Source organism: Neovison vison, chromosome 1, assembly GCF_020171115.1.
Source record: "Neovison vison isolate M4711 chromosome 1, ASM_NN_V1, whole genome shotgun sequence".
Classification (NCBI taxonomy): domain Eukaryota; kingdom Metazoa; phylum Chordata; class Mammalia; order Carnivora; family Mustelidae; genus Neogale; species Neogale vison.
The window spans coordinates 254,459,035-254,478,924 of NC_058091.1; the positions used below are offsets into that span (position 1 = coordinate 254,459,035).

General features: G+C 46.4%; 1 long non-coding RNA gene across 1 annotated transcript in view; it reads right to left on the reverse strand.

Moving 5' to 3' along the window:
• Positions 1–19,890, reverse strand: part of LOC122892666 — a 225,782-nt gene that overhangs the window by 196,791 nt on the left and 9,101 nt on the right. The window lies entirely within an intron of this gene.

The window sequence follows — 19,890 nt, forward strand, 5'->3', positions numbered from 1 at the left end:
AAAAAAATGCCGATATGGTGGTTATAGATTTAAGGAGGAAAATAAACAATTTGACAACACTTATCAAGTGCTCCCCACACGCAAAGTGCTGAAAGGAACAGTGGACAGGTGTATTAGGTGGGTTAGGCTAGGTTCTGCTGCAGTAACAGAGAATCCCTAAATCCCTGGGGCTTTGAACCACAAAAAGGTTGATTTCTTTCTCACTTTCCACATCCACTATTGGTTGGCAAGGGTACCCAGCCCATCTCATACATAGTTGGTCAGCATCCCAGAGAGCATTAAAACTCTGTGGTGGGGGGGGGGGTGTCACATCCTAGCAGCTGAGTGACACACGTCACTTCCAATCACAACTCATTTGCCAGCACTGGGCCCCATCCAACCATAAGGAGACCAGAAAGTGCAATCGTACCATGTGTTAGAAGGTGGAGAACTAAAAACATCTGTAAGCAGCACTCATGATGCCTGTAGTAGGCAAGATCTGGGCCTTGGGCCCTATCTTTCAGGGGGCATGGATGACATGCAGAAGGGAATAAAAACAGCAGCAAACATATGAAGGAGGAAAGAAAGGTGAGGGTGGGGGGTACTGGGTGGAGTGAACAGGCCGCAGGGTCCCGTGAGCGTGGGACACAGCCGGCTGAATGTAGAGCTACCACGTGTTACGTGTGTAGCTGCTAAGCTCCCGCGTGAACCTTCACACAGGTAGCCTGCTCACAAGGTCAGCAACAGAGATCCACTCTGGCCAACAAGCTACAGAGGGGGCTACTGGCAGACTCCAGGGGAGCTCCCAGAACAAGAGGAAGAGCAGATGAAGCAGGCCTCCCAGTGGCAACGAGGTCAGCTCCAGGGCTGTCAGCGGCAGGATCAAAGCACAGCCTCTTCAGCTCCCACCTTTCCTGTCTTCTCATCACACAGGTGCAACAGGCTTTGGGATGCACCGTCAGGGTGCTCCCAGGGGCAACCCCATTAAGACTGCATGCAGGAGAGATGTACCCCAGAGGAAAATCATGGTGTTGCTTCTAAAGCAAGGGGGTAGTGATTGGTGACGACTCGGGCAAAACAGAGGTTCAAAGAGCACTTTTAAGTCCAAATGGAGCATTGCAAGCACAACACAGGTATCACCACTCTCTTTTGCACACAAGGAAGCTGAGCACCTGAGCCTCATCGGTGCCCCAACATCACTCAGCTGGGAAGTGCCAAAGGCCTAACTCGATGGGACCCCAGGGCCTGTACCTAAACCGTTGTGATCTGTTGTCTCATGCAGATGCGGAGGCCTTCTATCACCCTTTTTCAAGATGCAGGAAGATGAGAAGGAATTTGAGATGGCCACATTACTGCTAGTCATACAACCCTCACATTCACAGAACACGTTCTAGTCTACAAAGTATTTTCACACATACAGTCCCCCTGACACGGTGTGAGGAGGGCAGACCTCTCACTTTTTAGAGGGAAATGATCGGCTGGCATCTGGTGAGGGTGAGCCCAGCATCTCTAGGTCTTATTTTCCAGCTAGAGATGCTGATCCGGCTAGGGCTTTCCTGGCAGGTGTGGGACTCACTTCGCCGGTCTGCAGAATGGGCTGGCAGGCGGCGGGCGGCACAGGAGCTGGAAGGCAGAATGGTGCTTGGGATTCACCAGGCACATGAGAGGCATGGGAACCCAGAGTCTCTAAAGAGAGAGCTTGATCTCTCGGCCTCACTGGGGGCCTCTCAGGGGGAGGCCTCTGTTGCTGGGTGTATACAGGTCTTACTTAAGGGTGTACTGGAACTAGGGAAGTGTCACTGCAGGGGAGCTCGGCTTTCTGTGTCCTTGTCATGCCTGACTTAGAAGGTCATGATCACCCGTGCCATGCTGTAAATTGGAAAGCTGAAAGCAACTCTTCCTAGTTTGGGGGATGTCTATAGAAGGAAGTTAAAAATAGAAGAATGGAGAGGCACCTGGGTGGCTCAGTCAGTTAAGCGTCTTACTTCAGCTCAGGTTGTGATCTCAGGGTCCTGAGTTCAAGTCCTGCATACAGTTCCCCATTCAGTGGGGAGTCTACTTGTCCTTCTGTCCCTCCCCCTACTCGTGCTCATTCTCTCTCTCAAATAAATAAATAAAATTTTAAAAAATAATAATAGATTAAAAGACTATTGGAGCTTTGAGTATTAGAGCTTCCCTGTCACTTGCCTCAGCACTCCTGCCTGGATGTGACCAGTCACTCCTACTTCTCCAAAGCTTGGTGGGAGTACAGTGTGGTGGTTGGGTCAGACCATGTGTCTCTGGTGTCCCACGGTCTGGATTCAAATCCCAGCATCACTGCTTGCCGCTCTGTGATTCTGGGTGAGTTATTCATTTATCTGAGCCCATCTCCCTACCGGTTAAACATACCCACTCCGGGAGCAGGAAGATAAAGTAAGCTAATCCACAGAAAGCACCCAGAACAACAGACAGAATACATTCAAAGACATTCAATAAATGGTAAATCGGAGAAAATGGGTGACTTGTCCAAATGTACACAGCTAGGAAATGGGGGAATCAGGATCCAGACCCAAACCAGAGTCGAGGTTCTGAATGATTCTTCCCACCAAGCCATGCTGCTTCTCAGAGAGGTAAAAAGGGGTAAATTAGTGTCTCACTTCATTTCCCACTGAAGCTCTCTGAGGATCTGTCATCATCCCATCTTCAGTGGACTTCTTACCTCAGTGAGGAGAAAGCACAATCCCTCGTCTGGATCTTTTTGTTAAATTCACCTAGGCTTGCAGTTTTCAGCCCCGTCCTGACCCCTTAAAGGGAACTCCTTAGAGCTGGAACAATGTGAAGGATAGTGCTTTTGTACGGCAATTGCCCACAAACGTAGAGGAGAAAATTCTTCCATGGAGGGTTGATCCTAAGGCAAACTGATTTGAACAGTCAGAAGACACACTATCTCTTGAAACAGGGAGGCGACAGATGGTATAGGCCTCAGGTATGGTATGATCAGGGCTCTATCTGAACTTCTCTGTGGGTCTCTGAGCTTAGACCTCCTCCACATGTTGACTGCACCTCAAGCTGGCTTCCTTCATGGCAGCCTACAGCAAATGAACTTGCGCACTTGTTATATATCCGGGGAGACAGAGATCATGACTTAGCTCATTCCAGCTTTGGCTAAATACCCATGCTGACCCAATCACTCTTGCTAGGGCCATGCCACATGATCACTGACTCAAATCCAAATCCCTAAACCAATTATTGGGAACCATCCTGGGCCAACGAAGCCCTTGAGGTGGGGGGAGCTCAGATTTTCCTCCAGGGAGAAGTGGAAACCAGAAAAGCAGTTCTGTGGCAGTGGAGAAAGGAGGAATAAATGCTAGGTACTCAGGTGACAATGCCTACTGTGGGACACAAGGACAGTGGAGCGGGAGGGGCAGCACAGTAAGATACCAGGGTGCCTGAGAATCCAGGGGGAAATCTCATGAAATGCCCTACCTCTTAAGTCAAAACTGTAAGATGAGCTCACATGTAATTCAGGAGCAAAGTGCCATCAGAGTTCTTAATTCCGGAGCAGCATCAGCTGAACACAGCTATGCATGCTTTCTCTACATCACGTCCTTAACTTACTTACTTAATCCTCACAGCAACCCTTAGAATTTGGAATTTTCATTCCTGTTTTATAGAGGAGGAAACAAGGCTCTGAGCAGTATGGTGACTGCCTCAAAGTCACACAGCTGAGAGGGACGCAGTGGGAAAACAAACTTGGATCTCTGTGTGGAAAAAGCCCCAGCACACCATTTTGCTTGGTCGACTTCAAGAAACAAAAGTAGGATGTGTGAGTTAATTTCATATGAATCTAATACTATTGTTGGAAAGCAGGAAATAAATGACCTTCAGCCTCTGGTCCATGGGAAAACACACACACAAAAAAAACATTGTCAAAATTTAAAAATAAAGTGCAAAATGGGACGAGGAGAATTGGGGGAATTCTGAGGAAGCCACCATGCATTCTTCTCCCTAAATGCACAAAATCATACTTAGATTGGGGGCAGGAAGATGGAACCCTCCCCCCAGCCCCACCTCCTCCAGAGCCAGCTTGTCATGCTTGGACATTACTGTGGGAGTGATTTAAAGGGGGTTTTTTTGTTTGTTTGTTTGTTTTGTTTTTTTGTTTTTTGTTTTATTGCTAACAGGATCTTTGGAAAGGAGGTATCTTTTGGCCTGGCTTGTCCATCACCCCGATGGGCATCCACAGGATTAAAGTAGGCAAATGCACTCAAGTGCGTTTTCCTTGGGAGGAGCACCTGACCTTGCAGGTTATTTGGTGGGGGTGGGGGCGGGAGCCCAGCTCATGGGATAATGGCCATCTGGGGGTCTTAATTGAGAAGGTGGCCCTGAGGTTGTTCCCATGGGCTGCTGGAGTCTGCCCTTGCAGTGGGGAGTGGGGGTTGAGGGAGACTGGCTTCCTCTTGCTGCTAGAACAAAGCACCATAGACTTAGTGGCTTAACACAATACAAACTTCTTATCCAAAAATTCTGGAAGTCAGGAGTCCAAAATGTGTCTTATGTGGCTAAAATCAAGGTGTCATCAAGTCTGTGTTTCTCCTCGAGGCTCTAGGGGAAAATCTGCTTCTTTGTCTTTTTCAGCTTCTAGAGGCTTCCCACAACTCTCTGTAAGTGGCCTCTTCTTCTATCTTCAAAGCCCTTTAAAGCAACATCTTTTCCCACTGTCACATCTCCTCTCTGTCTTTGACCCGTGCCTCCCTCTTAGAAGACTCTTGTGTTTATCCTGGGTTCGTCTGGATAATCCAGGATAATCTTCCCGTCTCAAGAATCTCGATCACACCGGCAGTCATTTTTGCCATGTAATGCAATAGAGTCACATTTGGGGTATTAGGACATGGATATTGGGAGGGGGCCACTACCACAAGAAAGCTAATAAAAAAAAAGCATCACCTTATAAAATCACCAATACCTACCATTAAGGACTCAGAAAGACACTGTCTCTAACGGATCAGCTTAAAATGGACAACAAGCAGAGAACTCTTTGAACATCATTGTTCTCATTTGAGATTTTCTATTTTAGTCTGATAACCTCTAATGGGGAGAATTCTGAGGCTGTACACACAGAGGCATACACAGTGCCTGGGGAAATGAGGAAACTAGCTGAATGATTCAGGATCCTAATATTTATTAGGCCTGATACTTCCAGATAACTCCCCCTCCCAGCCAGATAGTTTGAACTTGAAAGGCCATTTCCCTTTCCATGAGCAGATCCCAGGTATGTCTCCATCCTGTTACCTCCTACCTGTGACTTCTATAGTCTGGTCACAGGTGACTCTGCAAGCAGACAGAGAGTTGGGGGGAGGCGGGGAATGTGGGAGGAGGTTTGGCTGGGATGAAAATGTGGAAAGACTGAAATAAAACATGTAACTATCAAGTATTATGAAAACAAATAGGTATTTAATAATTACCAAGACAAAATGTGTCCACATGCCACCTAAAATACTCTCATTTGTTGTACATGTTAGACTTTTCAAACTTTGTGCATACAAACTGCCTGGGGATCTTGCTCAAAATGCAGGTTCTAATTCAGTTCAGTCTGGGGTGAGGTGTGAAATGCTGTATTTTTAAGCAAAAAAAGGGTAACTTCAGGTTCAGCAGACTGTATCCCACACTCATATGACCCTGAGGCCTATTCATCCCACCCCAGGCTCCTCCACCGATATGGTTCTTCCTGCCCCCATAGGATTAGTGCCCTTTTCATTTCCCCCCCATCAAACACAAGGCTGGAACTTACCTACCGTGGAAATCACAGGTGCTGTTCACCAAATATTTCCAGTTCTCCTCCTCTAACTCATAGGAGAAGTGTACTTTCTGGTCCCCTTATAGTTGGGAAGAGCCTAGTCCTGGCGCATGAGTTAAGTGAAGTGACACATGCCATTTCGTTTCTCTTTTCCCATCTGGGAAGGTGACTGGCTATAATGGAGGTAGTGGCTGCTCTCTAACAGCCTGGTCCACTTGCCAACCCACAGTGGACGTGTAGCATGAGAAAGAAATAACCTTTGTTGTTAAAAGCTACTGGGATCTAGGAATTCTTTGTTACTGCAGCAAAACCTAGTCTTCCCTGACTGATACATATACCCTAGTGTCATACCCTTAACCCTTCAGCACTTTGCATGACAGAAGCAGTTGGCATTTTGTCAAATCACTTATTTTTTTTAAGATTTTATGTATTTGTGTATTTGTTTTATTTATTTGAGAGACAGTGAGAGCAAGCACACAAGAGAAAAAGAGAGAGAAAGAGAGAGAGAGAGAGCATACAAATGGGGGAGCACAGGAAGAGGGAGAAGCAGACTCCCTGCTCAGCAGGGAGTCCAGCTTCAGGGCTTAGTCCCAAGACTCTAGGGTCATGACCTGAACCAGGATCCTCACTAAGGATCCCAACAAAGGACCACTAAGCCAACTAGGCACCCCATCAAGTTGCTTATTTTCCTCCCAAACCTACAACAACCATTTCTGGCCACATTTAGTGGCACAGAACCTGGTAAGATGGGAAGAAGAGAAAGAAAGCCCCATGGTGTTTCCTGCTTCTTACTGAGCACACAGGAGCTGAAGCGGGACCCACACAGAGGTTCTTCTAACCCTCTTCAAGGGCCTACACTTTCCCCTGCCGGCTCTGGCTCCCAGTCACTTTTTACAAGGCAGTTTCATTCTGAAGCTACTGTACGAGCAGGCCAAGGGCAAGTCAAGTGAGGTCCACACTTCCATGGAACAAATGTGTTCCCAGATAACCGGTTGCCTGATGCGGGCTGGGTTCCATCAGCAGGGATGGCAATTTCTTCCACGTGAGAACATCACCTCTCACTGGACCACAGATCCAGAAGCTATGCCCATGGAACAACGGCTCTGGAGGAAGCACCCAAGTGTGGTGAGGAATGCAGTGACCTAGGACTAAGAAGTGTGTGCTCAGGTCTAAATCCTGCCATCCTACCCATCCACCAACCTCTTTTAAGGGCCAGTGAAAGAAATCCAACTCACACAACTCATGGGAAAAATAGAAACAAAAACCTCTCCATGTTCCCAAAAAATGTCAGGAAGAAGCCATCTCCCTCTGTGACAGCATGCTGCCATTTGTTGGCTCTATTCTCAGATCCGCTTTCCCCTAGTGACAGCAAAGTGGTCACAGTACGTCCAGGCTTATGCTCCAGCAGCCCCAGAGGAAAGGAACACCCTCTCTTCCAAGGGTTCCATCAAAAGCTACTGAGTGGAATGTCACAGGCCTGGTTTCAGTCACATGTCCATCCCTGAACCAATCAATGTACCAGGGTAATGTCCATGCTCAGACAGGTCAGGCCTGGGGCACACACGCCCAGCCCTGGAGTTGGAGGTGGAAGCAGCCTCAGTCAAACCATGTGGACTGAGAGCTGGAGGAGAGTACATCTCCCCAGGAAAATCAGGGTGCTATGCCCAAAAAGGAGAAACTGATTACTAGAGAGACCAAAGCAACAGTAAGCCACCCCAGCTGCCGGTGTTCTCCCACATTCCCAGTCTCATCAATCATAAGTCAAATTCTTTGTCAGTGTCCCAGGGAAACTGCAAAGGCTCTACAATGCCGCATGATTTCATTGTCAACAGATTGCAAAGCAACACTGACAAAGATGCAAGAAGTCATGAATTCCAGAAGAGTGATGGTGGAGAGCTGCTTAAACCAAACGCAGGGTTGTTGGCAAAGGAGGATCTGCCAAAGCTAGTCCGGTTATAACTCAAAAGGAAAAGTCCACAGGGATGACGCCAAAACAAGAAGTTTTTTAAAAGAATGATTTAAACATCAGAACTCGATGTCCTCAAATATTTTTTCAACATCGATCCTTGTTGTAAGATGACTCTCAGAGACTAGTTCTGTCTTACAATTTTTTAAAAATTACACAGCTTATGGTCCTAAAAATGTTATATCCAAAAAAAAAATCAATATTTGACCCTTGCTTTGCACATGCTAAGAGTTAGTGCACAGTTGCAATTATAAACTAAATTTGGTTAAATGTATGGTACATTTTTCCCAATTAAATGGGCATGATGGGGGGATCTCATTGAGATCTTGACCTGAATTTCCCTGATCCTAACCATATGAATGAGAATTCATAAATGTATTAGCTTCTTGTGCTCCCTCTTCTGAAAAACACCAGTTAATGTCTTTTGCCCATGTCTCTATTTTCTTTTCTTGTTGATTTGCAGGTATTCTTTTAACATTCTTGATACTAATCTTTGGTCATGTATATGGAAAAATGTACTTGAAAGGTTGTTCCCCAGTACCAATTATCTCCAGATATGGGAAACTTCTGCAGCCCAAAATCAAATTGTTTCCTTCAAATCGGTGCAAGATGCTGATAAATTTTCACTTTTTTTTTTCTTTCAACATTTCTAATCAGGGCCAGGAAATAACTCAATATCTGTCATTGGGATGGGCCAGATAAGATATACTTAGCAGGGCTGGTGTTTCCCTTACATGATATGGTCTGTCTTAAAATTGATAACTTCTGGCCAAGATCTTCATGTTCTTTAAGTTCTTTGTTAGGAAACAGCAAACATTCCAGTTATAACAGTATCACCCTTAAAAACATCCATTAGGTTAGCTGTTTTCTAAGAAGGTATCTATGAGAAACCAGTCTTGCCATACCAGTTTCCAGTGTAAAAAATAACGTACCATCTTTATAAAAATTCTGTAAGCACACCGGATTTCACTCACTACTATGCACTCAAAAAAATGTATTTCTCCATCAAGAAGAAACAGGAAAAACCCTTACTTCATACCATAGAAATAAATGAATTCCTGAGGGAGTAAGGTTCTAAATGAAAAATAAAACAACATCCAAACAACATTTTCATAAAATCTACAGGAGACCTTCCTAGTAAACAGACATGAAAGTTAGAAATCCAGATCTAACAGTGTGACATTTCCAATTACTTAGCACACAAGTTTTCAAATCAACTCAATTAAAAAGCAAATAAGCAAAAAAGACATTTAAACACACACATACACACACACACACACACACACACACACACACACACACACAGTAGGACAGATCCTGGATTGGTTAACTTGGTTTTCATTATGTCATTGAGATCCCACGTTCTATTTTCACCCTGAGATCCTCACCTTCAGCTTTTGGCCTTGGCTGGTCCCAAGATGCTACAGCTTTTGCAAGCACGTTCCTCCTTTAACAAGGTCCAACAGCAAAAGAAGGAAAGACAGCACTCCTTGGGCCCCTTTTTAAGAGTGTGAACCCATCCCCTAGACCTAACTTCTCAGAAACCTCCAGTAGACTTCCATCATGGGGAAAAGCAGCATTTCCCCACATCTCATTGGCCACAATCCCATCACAACCCTGTGTCTTAACCACAGACCTAGCAGGAGGAGGGAACAACCACCGTTAGCTTGAACTAAGCAAAGTTCACCCTCTGGGGGCTGGGAGAAGTCCATCCACCACTCCCAAAGTCCATGGCTGCCCTTTTAGCAAAGAAGAGGGAATGGCTGTCGGGCTAAACAACCCCTGTACCCGCCTCGGAAAATATAAAATCTCTCCTCAAAATAAACTAATAATTACTGAGTTTAGAATATCTGCCAAGATGCCCCCTAGAAGCTCACAGTCTAGAGCAAGAATTGGCAAACTTCGTCTGTTTTGAGGGTCATTTGTCCTCTTGCACTACTGCTGAACTCTGCCATGGAGCTCAAAAGCAAACACAGATGGGATATAAGCAAATGGGTATGGCTGTGTGCTAATAAAACTTTATTTACAAAAACAAGTGGCAGGCCAGATTGGACCCACAGGCTGTAGTTTGGGAACTCCTGGTCTACAGGAAAGATAAACATGCAAACCAAGGCCTTCAGACATGTCTCGTTTGACAAACCCCAGGTTGAAGCCTGGGATTTCACCTTCTTATTGACCATGGGTCCCACTACTCCCTATTACCCTGATACCATGACACTTTCATATTTACTGTCATGATTCTGAGTAAAGGTAAAGGCTTTTTCACCCACAGTTCAGGAAACACCTACTTTCTCATTCACGGCATCTTTAGAGACAAAAATTTTTGTACATCAATTCCATTAACAAATACCACGTAATGAAATCACTTGTTCCACGGTATCCTTTGGGACCACAGACACACACACGATTTAACTAAATTGTTTGGGCCCTGATTTCTCTAGTCATGCAGTCCAGAGGGGCCCCCTGAAAATCCTTTCTCGGGAGTGATCAACAGCCTAGAGTGGTCCCTGTTGACAAGCTCCGTGGTAACCCAGGCTCAGCATTCTGCTGACGAGCCACACTCCCGTGGTTTATGAGCTCAGTGGAATCCCTCAATAGAATTATACCCTTTTATTGAGTCCTGAACCGTATATTATCATGAATACTAACCCAGTTCAAATGGTCCATCCCCTCTGCCTTCACATTAGACAAAGCCTTCAACAATTACCCTTCTCTTCAAAGAATGTGTTTTCTTCGGCACTGACCCCTGCTGAGACGTGATGCGCCCAGGCCTCCTGCACTTCAACCCCAGGCTTAGAGCTAGGCCACCCCCATCTCACACTGCCGTCTGGGCCCATTGGGACAAGGACCTCGGGAAGCTAACCATCTCCCTTTCCATCAAGAAAGGATTAGCAAGGAAAAGTACCAGTGGGCTCACATTCAGAGGGAACGGTTCTACCCCTCGCAGCCCTTAGCTGCAGGCTTTTGTCACCGGACATCTGCAGGTGACATCAAGCACTTGAGAAGCACACATTCCAATCTCAATGGGACTGAGGTTCTCCAAGAAGGTGGTGCTTTCATCAACTATTCTAAATGAGGTGTGCAACTTATTTTCATTCATTCAGTAAATGTCTCTCCAGCATCTGCCGTGTGTCATATACTGTGCGGGACACTGCAGAGACTGTGGGAAACAGAAAGGACCTGGATCTGACAGTGTCGTGCCGTGTTGAGGGGGAGCTGGGAGTAGAGAGTAAACAGATCACCAAGTCTGTGAGGCAAAAAAGTAAGCCATCATAAACACTAGGAAGGAAAGGAATAGGCTGTTGTGTGTGTGAGCTAAGTACCTTGACCTGGGTGGCTTAGAACAACAGAGATTGATTGTCTCATGGCTCTGGAGACCAGAAGTCTGAAATCAAAGTGTCTGCAGGACCATACTCACCCCCCCCCCCACCAAAGGCTCTAGGGGAGAACCATTCCTTGCTTCTTCATCTTGGGGTGGTCACAGATGTTCCCTGCCTTATGGCACTTACCGCAAAGAAAGGTCTCTATCATCACATGGCCTCAAGGCCTTCTCAAGTCTTCTCCCCATGTGTCTCTCCTCTGTTTATCTCTTAGAAGGACACTTTGGTTTTAGGACCCACCCAGGTAGTCCAGAATGATCTCATTTTGAGATCCTTAACATAATTACATCTTCAAAGACCCTTTTCCAAAATAAGGTCGCATTCACAATTTCCAGGACCTACCTTTTGGGGGCCACCCATTAAACTACACTGTAAGAAATAATAACAGGGTAACTGATTTTAGATCAGAGGGGCATAGTCGGGGGGCCTTTTCAGTGGTGAGATTTAAACCCAAAACCTGAAGAATGAGGAAGAACATATTATGCACAGTAGAGAAGTGGGAACAGGGACAAAGGCACTGCTGACTGCGGGCACCGTCTGTGCAAAGGCCCAGGCAAGCAGCTGAATGGGCAGTCCCCAGAAACTGAAAGAAGGCCAGTGTGGCCAGAGCACAGTGAGTAAAATGGCCTGAGATGTCCTGGGAGGGGTGGGTGGACAGAGGCCTATCCTGAAGCAACAGTAAGGAGATGGGATTTCACTTCCAGTGCAAATGAGAACGGAAGATTAGCATGATTAGCTTGAGGATATTTTCCACAGCGTAGCTGGCCTCAGTCTAAACTAGAAGTTATTATTTTTATTGTACTGCTCCAGTGTTTATCTGATAGCACATTTTAGGAAGTATGGTCTAGAGACCAAAAATAATTCAAAGTCATTCTAATCTTTCCAGAAAAATCATTCCAATCTTCTAGAAGCTCAAGAAGGATCTAATTCATAGTCCATACCAACACTCAATCAAACCCTTTTCCCCCACTTCTCCCCTTCTTAGCCCTGGTCTCTCCTACCCCATACCTTCCTCAGCAGCCTCCCTCCTCAGCCCAGTCGTGGCTGATTCCCCATCAGAACCTCTCCCAAAGCCCCAGCCTAAGGTTCTTGATGTTCTGACACATTTTGCATTCCCCACCTTGCAGAGCACACCTCTTTGCACAAAGGTGAGACAAAGGTAACAGAATCCTTCCTGAGACCCTGAATCTTGGCTCTGTGGTCCAGCATTCTTCCAACATCATCATCGCCACAGTCGCTGAGCCGAAACTGTCTGGTCTTAATTAAGCTTTGGCGACATCTGTCATGAGTGATTGGTGACATATTTCCATCCACTCATCACTCCTAAAAATGGACTCATTCCTGCCAAGGAGGAATCAAGAGACTAAGGCAACCAGGAGCATAGGTGAGGGAGGGTATGGGAGTCATCCCGGGGGGTATGCAGAGGGCAAGAGGAGAACAAGCGGCCATGCTGGAGACCCAGCTCCCAACGGCTGCTAGTGTCCGGCAGATGCCCTCCCACCAGAGGCACATTCTGCCAGTGAAACATGATCCCACAAGGAATAAAGGAAGGCAGAAAGAGATGGTCCCCAGGAAAAGCTTGGGAAGGTAAGAGGCCATGCATTTCACCATGGACTGCAGGCTCCTCCAGGGCAGGAACCAAACTTAATTCAACTTTGTACTTCTGGTCTCCCCTCTGACCTCCGCCTCCAGGCCCCTGGGCTCCTAGCTGAGGACTTAGTGCTCTGTGAAGTTGGTGAATTGGTGGGTTGGTCAGTCACTTGGTTAAATGAATAACTAAAATCTCTAATGAGAACCCTAAATCCCCTTCCCCTGTGCTATTCCTCCAAGACTTGGCAAAGGACATAAGGTCATGGTTATCTCTGCTACTGTAAGCCAATCCCCAATTGCCCAAACTAAGAAAGAAAGTTTAGGATTTTCTTAGAATCCCACTGAGTTATGATATATTTCTTTGTCCTGGGTTGCTGGAATGGAGCTCCTAAAAAATGCGGAATTCTGTGAGTGATGGAGTCTTTTGTGATTCCTAACGAGCCCTCTGAACACACCTGAATTTACACTGAGGTAATCTTTGGCAGGCCCCCTCAAAGGTTGCAGGATGGGAGCTGGATGCCCAAGGAACCCACCCCACCTTGCACAGCCCCACCCCTGGGGAGGGGAGAGCGACCAGGGATTGAGCTCAGTCAACAATGGCAACAATGGCCAATGATTTAATCATTCGTGCCCAAATAATAAAACTGTTAAAAATTCTGAAACATGGGCGCCTGGGTGGCTCAGTTGGTTAAGCCGCTGCCTTCGGCTCAGGTCATGATCCCAGTGTGCTGGGATCGAGCCCCACATCAGGCTCCCTGTTGGGTGGGAAGCCTGCTCCTCCCTCTGCCTGTTGCTCCCCCTACTTGTGTTCCCTCTCTCACTATCTCTCTCCATCATAAATAAATATAATCTTTTTTTAAAAATCTCTGAAACATAGGGTTAGGGGAGCTTTTAGGTTGGTGGACAGATGGATGTACTGGGAAGATGGTACCCCAAAAAGGGCATGGAAGCTCTGTCTCCACCCCTCCCAGCGTTGTCCTATGCACCTCTTCCATCTGGCTGTTCTTGACGTATATCCTTTAAAATAAAACCATAATCCTACGTACAGCACTTTGATGAGTTCCATGAGTCATTCTCGCAAATTATCGAAGGGGAGGGGCATGAAGGTCATGAAACCCCACAAATGTGTGTAGTTGGTGAGGCAGAAGTGCAGGTAGCCGGGGGACCCGGTTTGCACCTGGCACCTGGCACCAGGGGCAGTGCTGGAGGACCACAGGGTCTGTGCCCCTCTGCGTAGTTGGTGCCAGAATCAAAGCAAATTGTGGGATGCCCCCAACTGGTGTCAGATAATCAAAGAACCAGTTGTTGGGGAGACAATGAAACACACAGAGACCCTAAAGATGCCTCTGAGCTGCTAAGAGATCCACACCTAAGCCATCCACCCAAGAATCTTGTTAAAACTCTCTTATTGGGGCACCTGGGTGGCTCAGTGGGTTAAAGCCTCTGCCTTCAGCTCAGGTCATGATCTCAGGGTCCTGGGATCAAGGCCTGCATCAGGATCTCTGCTCAGCGGAAAGCCTGCTTCCTCCTCTCTCTCTGCCTGCCTCTCTGCTTGCTTGTGATCTCTCTCTCTGTCAAATAAATAAATAAAATCTTTTTTTTTTAAATGAAACTCTCTCATTGAAAGCTGGCATGACCACTTTACACTTATCCTTTCTAATGTTTTACGAACTTCACTGAAATTTCTCCTCAAATACAAACATTTGAAGCACCTACTGCGTGGAAGGTGCCAAAAGCAGATGGTCCTCAGTCAAGTTCATATTCCTCCTAAAGGAATTTTCATACACTCTGTAGGCCCCTGTGCATTTTTGGCTAGCATCAAAAAAAGTTTTTTTAAGATTTTTCTTTTTTTTAATATATTTGACAGACAGAGATCACCCTGGGATCATGACCTGAGCCAAAGGCAGAGGCTTCAACCCACTGAGCCACCCTGGCGCCCCAGCATTGAAAATTTTTTATCAGAAATTTAAATAATGCGAAGGCTGCAATTCCTACTGTATTGTAAATATTGACATTTTATAAATACAAAACTGTTACATCATTCTCTTAAACATTTCCGGAATTTAAATGCCACAGCAATTTGATACCCACCATCAGTTCTTCTAAAAAGTACATAAAAAAAAACTCTTTATGAGTCGGAAAAGTTTACGGTTCCTCCTTTTCCCTCCTTGAAAGTGTATTTACTTTTCCTCCCAGAATTGTATTGTAATATAATTTTTATGGTAGCAAGTCCTTTATCATTCACCTTATCATAATTCGGTGAAAGAAGAATGTATATCAAGTGAAATTTTCATTTACTCTTTCTTTTCTACAACAGTGGGGCTCTGAGTGTTGAAAATTCTTCCTCTGGATTGAGCTATCATTGCAATTATTATTTGTACATGTTTGATCGAGGCCATAAAGATATATTACAAAGGTTGCTGCGTGCTTGTTAAATACACACAAAGAACTCATTGAAAATACAAGTCTTACTTAGGATGAGGGGATGCGTGGAGGCCTCTCAGACATCAGGATTTTGAATGTCACTATTTGGCACTATATATTTCAGGGCGACGGAGGGCTTAGTCTTTCTTTGTGAAAGTGAGTGAAAAGAATCTGGGAAGAGTAGGAGTAAAGGAAAACTAACCTCCATAGCAGGTACATCCATAAATGGGTCCCTTTAAAACTATCTTTGTCCACGTCCCCTTGGAAAGTTCTCCCACGCTTAGAGGGGTACCTGTAGCCCAGGTCTACAGATCAGGTCATAGAGAATTCAGATAAGAACAAGACACAATTTCAGTCTTCCAGGAGTTCACATCTGGGGAGGGAAATTCGCTCTGAGCACGTCACCCCAGAAGAATCACCACAGAAGACACAAAGGCTTGCTCAAGACAATAGATGTGGTAGAAATTGGCCCCCACAGGTGTCCACATCCTCATCCCCAGAACCTGTAGATATGTCACTCTATCCTGCAAAGGACAATTAAGGTTGCAGATGGAATTACAGTTGCTGATTGGCTGACCTTAAAATAAAGAGAGTGTCCTGGATTATGCAGGTGGGCCTGATGTAACAAGGCTCATAAGAGGGCAAGAAGGAAGCAGAAGAGATCAGAAGGGTGCTGGGCAAGACTCAATCACACCATTGCTGGCTTTAAAGATGTTTTGTATGTGCATATGAACCTAATCCACACAACTGCACTGGGAGATAGCTATAGTGATGATTCCCATGTTACGGATGGGAAATCTGAGGCACAGAGAAACGCCACATGCCACAAAGCTTACAAGCAACAGTGGTAGGACCTGAACAGAAACAGGCTGGTCCCAGTGGCTGTGTGCCTAACCTGTGCCTGCCTCCCTGGAAGGTCAGCCCCAGACCCCTCTGCTCCTTGTCCAGTCCCAAGGGGTTCACATTCCCTGGCAACTGCCCCGGTGTCCGTAAATGACAGTGACAGCAGGCTGTCCATCCATTCTGCTGCACTGAAATGCGCTGAAAGCCATCTCCAGTTGGAGGAGAAAAATCAGGATAGAAAGATGTTGTTCCCACTCATGACCTAACTGCATCCTCCCTGCCTCTCCCACATGCGTGCACTGCTGGGGTGCCCCTACAGCCACGCACCCACCAATCCAGCCCTCTGCCAACACACAACCACCTCCTCTCCATGAAGAGTGTACACAGGGTTACACTAGACAGATGGTTAACTGTCTGCCTTCGGCTCAGTTCGTGATCTCTAGGAGGTCCTGGGATTGAGCCCCGTATCAGGCTCCCAGCCCAGCAGGGAGTCTGCTTCTCCCTCCCCCTCTGCCTCTCTCCCTGCTTGTGTTCTCTCTCTCTCTCTCTCTCTTTCTCTCTCTCAAATGAATAAATAAAATCTTAAAAAAAAAAGTGTACATGGGTACCACATTCTTCCTTGGGAAACCATGCTTCATGTGATTGGAAATATCATGTTCTTTCAAAAAATCATTTCAAAACATTATGGGTGGATGGACATTGTGGGGAAACTATTCACAAAAAGGATATGTACACCAATTCCCATTTTGACAGATGCATGTATATATATATACTTTTAAAACTGGAAAAATATACATGAAGATGCTGACAGAAGCGTGGTTTTTATTCTTTCTGGTCATCTAGGTATCCTAAATATTTTACAATTAATTTTGAAATAAGGAAGGGGAAAGCAAAGTAATTATTTTTTTAAAGCAACAGTCTATAATAAATTAAGATCCTTGAAATTCTAACCAAAAGTATTTTTGTACCTAATCCTATATTAGTGAGTGTTGCTAAGGAACCATGCGAAGTAAATTGGGAATAATCCCAACTACAGCTCCGAAGGGTATAAACAGAGGCAGTCAGGTAGACAGAAATCCATGAATTGGAGAAAGAAATCATGGGATCTATGCCTAACCTTCCTGGTTCCTTCTTCAGCTCCCAGCTGGTTCCTCCTTTTTCCAGCTCCCCAGACATAAACACTTGCATAGTTGAGTGCAAGAGGCTGAAAGCCCAAGACAGCCAGGAGTATCTCCAGAAAATAATCAGGGCCAGGGGCAAGGTAATAATCATTAGCTTTCATGGTATATTTACTATGTGCCAGGCACTGGGCTCAGCATTTATTAATTCTCACAATGCCCCCAAAAGATGGGACTATTATTATCCCCATTTTACAGACAAGGACACTGAGCCACAAAAAGTTAGGTGAATTTCCCCAGGTCACACAGTTCGAATAAGTGTCAAAATTGGCCTATGAGTTCAGGCAGCCTGATTCCAGATGTCATAAAATGACACTGTGCCCGGAGAAGACAGAGTGACTACCTTCCTTCTGGCCGGAGAGCTGAGAATCACACTCAAGGGCAGCTTTCAAAGCCAAGGTGAAAGGAGGAAGGGGCCTGTCTCCTCAAAGCTGAATGAGAAATAAAGAAGGGACAAAGAAGAAATAAAGAAGGACAAAGTGTCGATGGAGACAGAGTAGAGCGAAAAAGACAAAATTTTGCGTTGGCATTTATTTTATTAATTTCTGCCAGCTTTATTATTTCTATAAGCAGGGTGCTTGATGCTTATGCTGACCTGCTTAATAAAGGAGCTGCAAGGTGGGTATCCACGTGTGTGAGCATGTGCTTGTGCGTGCATTCATTTGCCTCTGTGGGAGGCACATGTGTCCTTGATGCACTTACGTGCATGAGGGCGTGGCACACCCATGTGTCCTCGCAGGCTGGCGTGTGTGTGTGTGAGTGTGTGAGTGTGTGTGTGCGTGTGTGCGCGAGCCCAACCAGCAGCCACACCCAGAGGCAGCCCGACCGCCCACACCCTCACCAACAGGCTGGTGCTTTCCCAGCGGCAACCTGGCCTAATCGCCAGCAAAACTGTTCATCCAAATAAACGGCCTCCTGGGAGCCGGCCCTCCGCCCTGCCTGGAGGCAGCAGATGTCTCCTGCCTGGCGCAGCAGCTCAGGCCGACTTGCTGACACATTGACAGCAAGCAGGGCTGTGGCGGGGCAGGCCGGTTGGCAGCCCCAGAGGCACAGTTAAGGGTGCTCCTTTCTGGTCTGACACTCGCCTTTCACACATTCTTCGGATTGGAAAGAAGAAAAGAGCTTGCTCTTTCCAGCCTCCCTGCAGATGCTTAGGGTCTAAATGACCAGGAGCAGCGGCCCTGGCAGCCCTGTGTGGCCCGACTGCCTGTGCAGCACGGAAAGGAAACCGCATGACCAACCTCTGGGGTCTCCTTCTGCTGAGGCGAGCTGGGATCCCCCAGCTGGGACAACGGTCACACACTCAAGTCCTCAAGTCCATCCTATGGATGGCACCATTCTTGACTCCATGGGACAGGGCCTCACTTTGGGGGCCTTTCTGGAAATCAGGCAAACAGCAGAAAAGCGAAACATGGTAGAAACTTCTTAGCAAGCAGGGATCTAACTTGTCTAATCCCAACATCATCAACAACCTGACAGCATCTGCCAAGTACAAAAAAAAAAAAAAAAAAAAAGTCATTTCGCAGACTTTTTCTCTACTCAAGACAAGCAAAGTCTTCCCCAGGGGAAGCTTAATGTAGGAGAGAAATGAGGGAGTGTGTGAGACCCAGGTCAGAAGGAGAGACACACCGAAGAGCAGCTTTCTCCACAGACTTGGGGGAATCTGAAGTCATGCCCCTCCAGGGAGATCTCTGTCCCATCTGTAAAGCCAGAAAACTCTGGGATCATTTCCAAAATAATGGGAGCACCTGTAAGAAATGGAAAGCAAAGAGCAGGCATGTAGTCTCCTGAGCATTCAGTTGCTTTCTAAGCATGCAGAAGAAAGGTGTCAATTCCCCAAGGTAGACTGAAACTGCAGAATAAGAACAGGCCAGTGGCAGGTGCTAGGGTAGCTCAGTTGTTAAGCATCTGCCTTCAGCTCAGTCATGTTTCCCAGGGTCCTGGGATCGAGCCCTGCATCAGGTTCCCTGCTTGGTGGGAAGCCTGCTTCTCCCTCTCCCACTCTCCCTGCTTGTGTTCCATTTCTCTTTGTGTCTCTATCAAATAAATAAATAAAATCTTTTAAAAAAGAAGAACAGACCAATGGCTAGCTAATGCAGGGCATAGTAGCTAACACAGAGGGAGACGAGGTTAGGGAGTCAGTAATCAGAGCCGAAGAAAAGAGTCTGCTCACCAGTAAATGATTGGCCAAAGTGTCACCAAAGTGTCACTGAGGCCCAAGATCATCCCTTTACTCCACAGGTAACTAGTGGGCATCAGTGCTGGACCAGGCCCTGGGCTGCACATTCTCAGAATGTGAGCAGCTACCATCTCACTGAGCAAAATGGTAAATAAGGTCTGTCCTTCTCCCTCTGACCACGACTCTCCACCCTTCTGAGGAAGCATCCTTCACCCTTCCAGGCCTCACCTACCCCCGCACAGACCAACAAGACGCAACCTCCTCGTGTAAGCAACCAGAGATGGAGAGTCAGATCCTACCACAAATGAGGGGCAGAGGCAGGACTAGAACCCACATCTCCTTAGGCCCAACTCACTGGTAGCTCCATTGCGCATGCAAGGGCCAACCCCCAGCAGGAGTGTGGAAGCAGAGAATGTTGGCTGGGTCCTGGTGGCCCTCAAATTGTGTGCAGTAAGATAGACTCCAAAAAGCACCCAGTTCTAAATGGGGCACCATCCCAAGCTTTGACACCACTTCTCATCTGTAAAATGGGCATGATTCCCAGATCCTTATCCCAAGGGCACTACATATGCAGA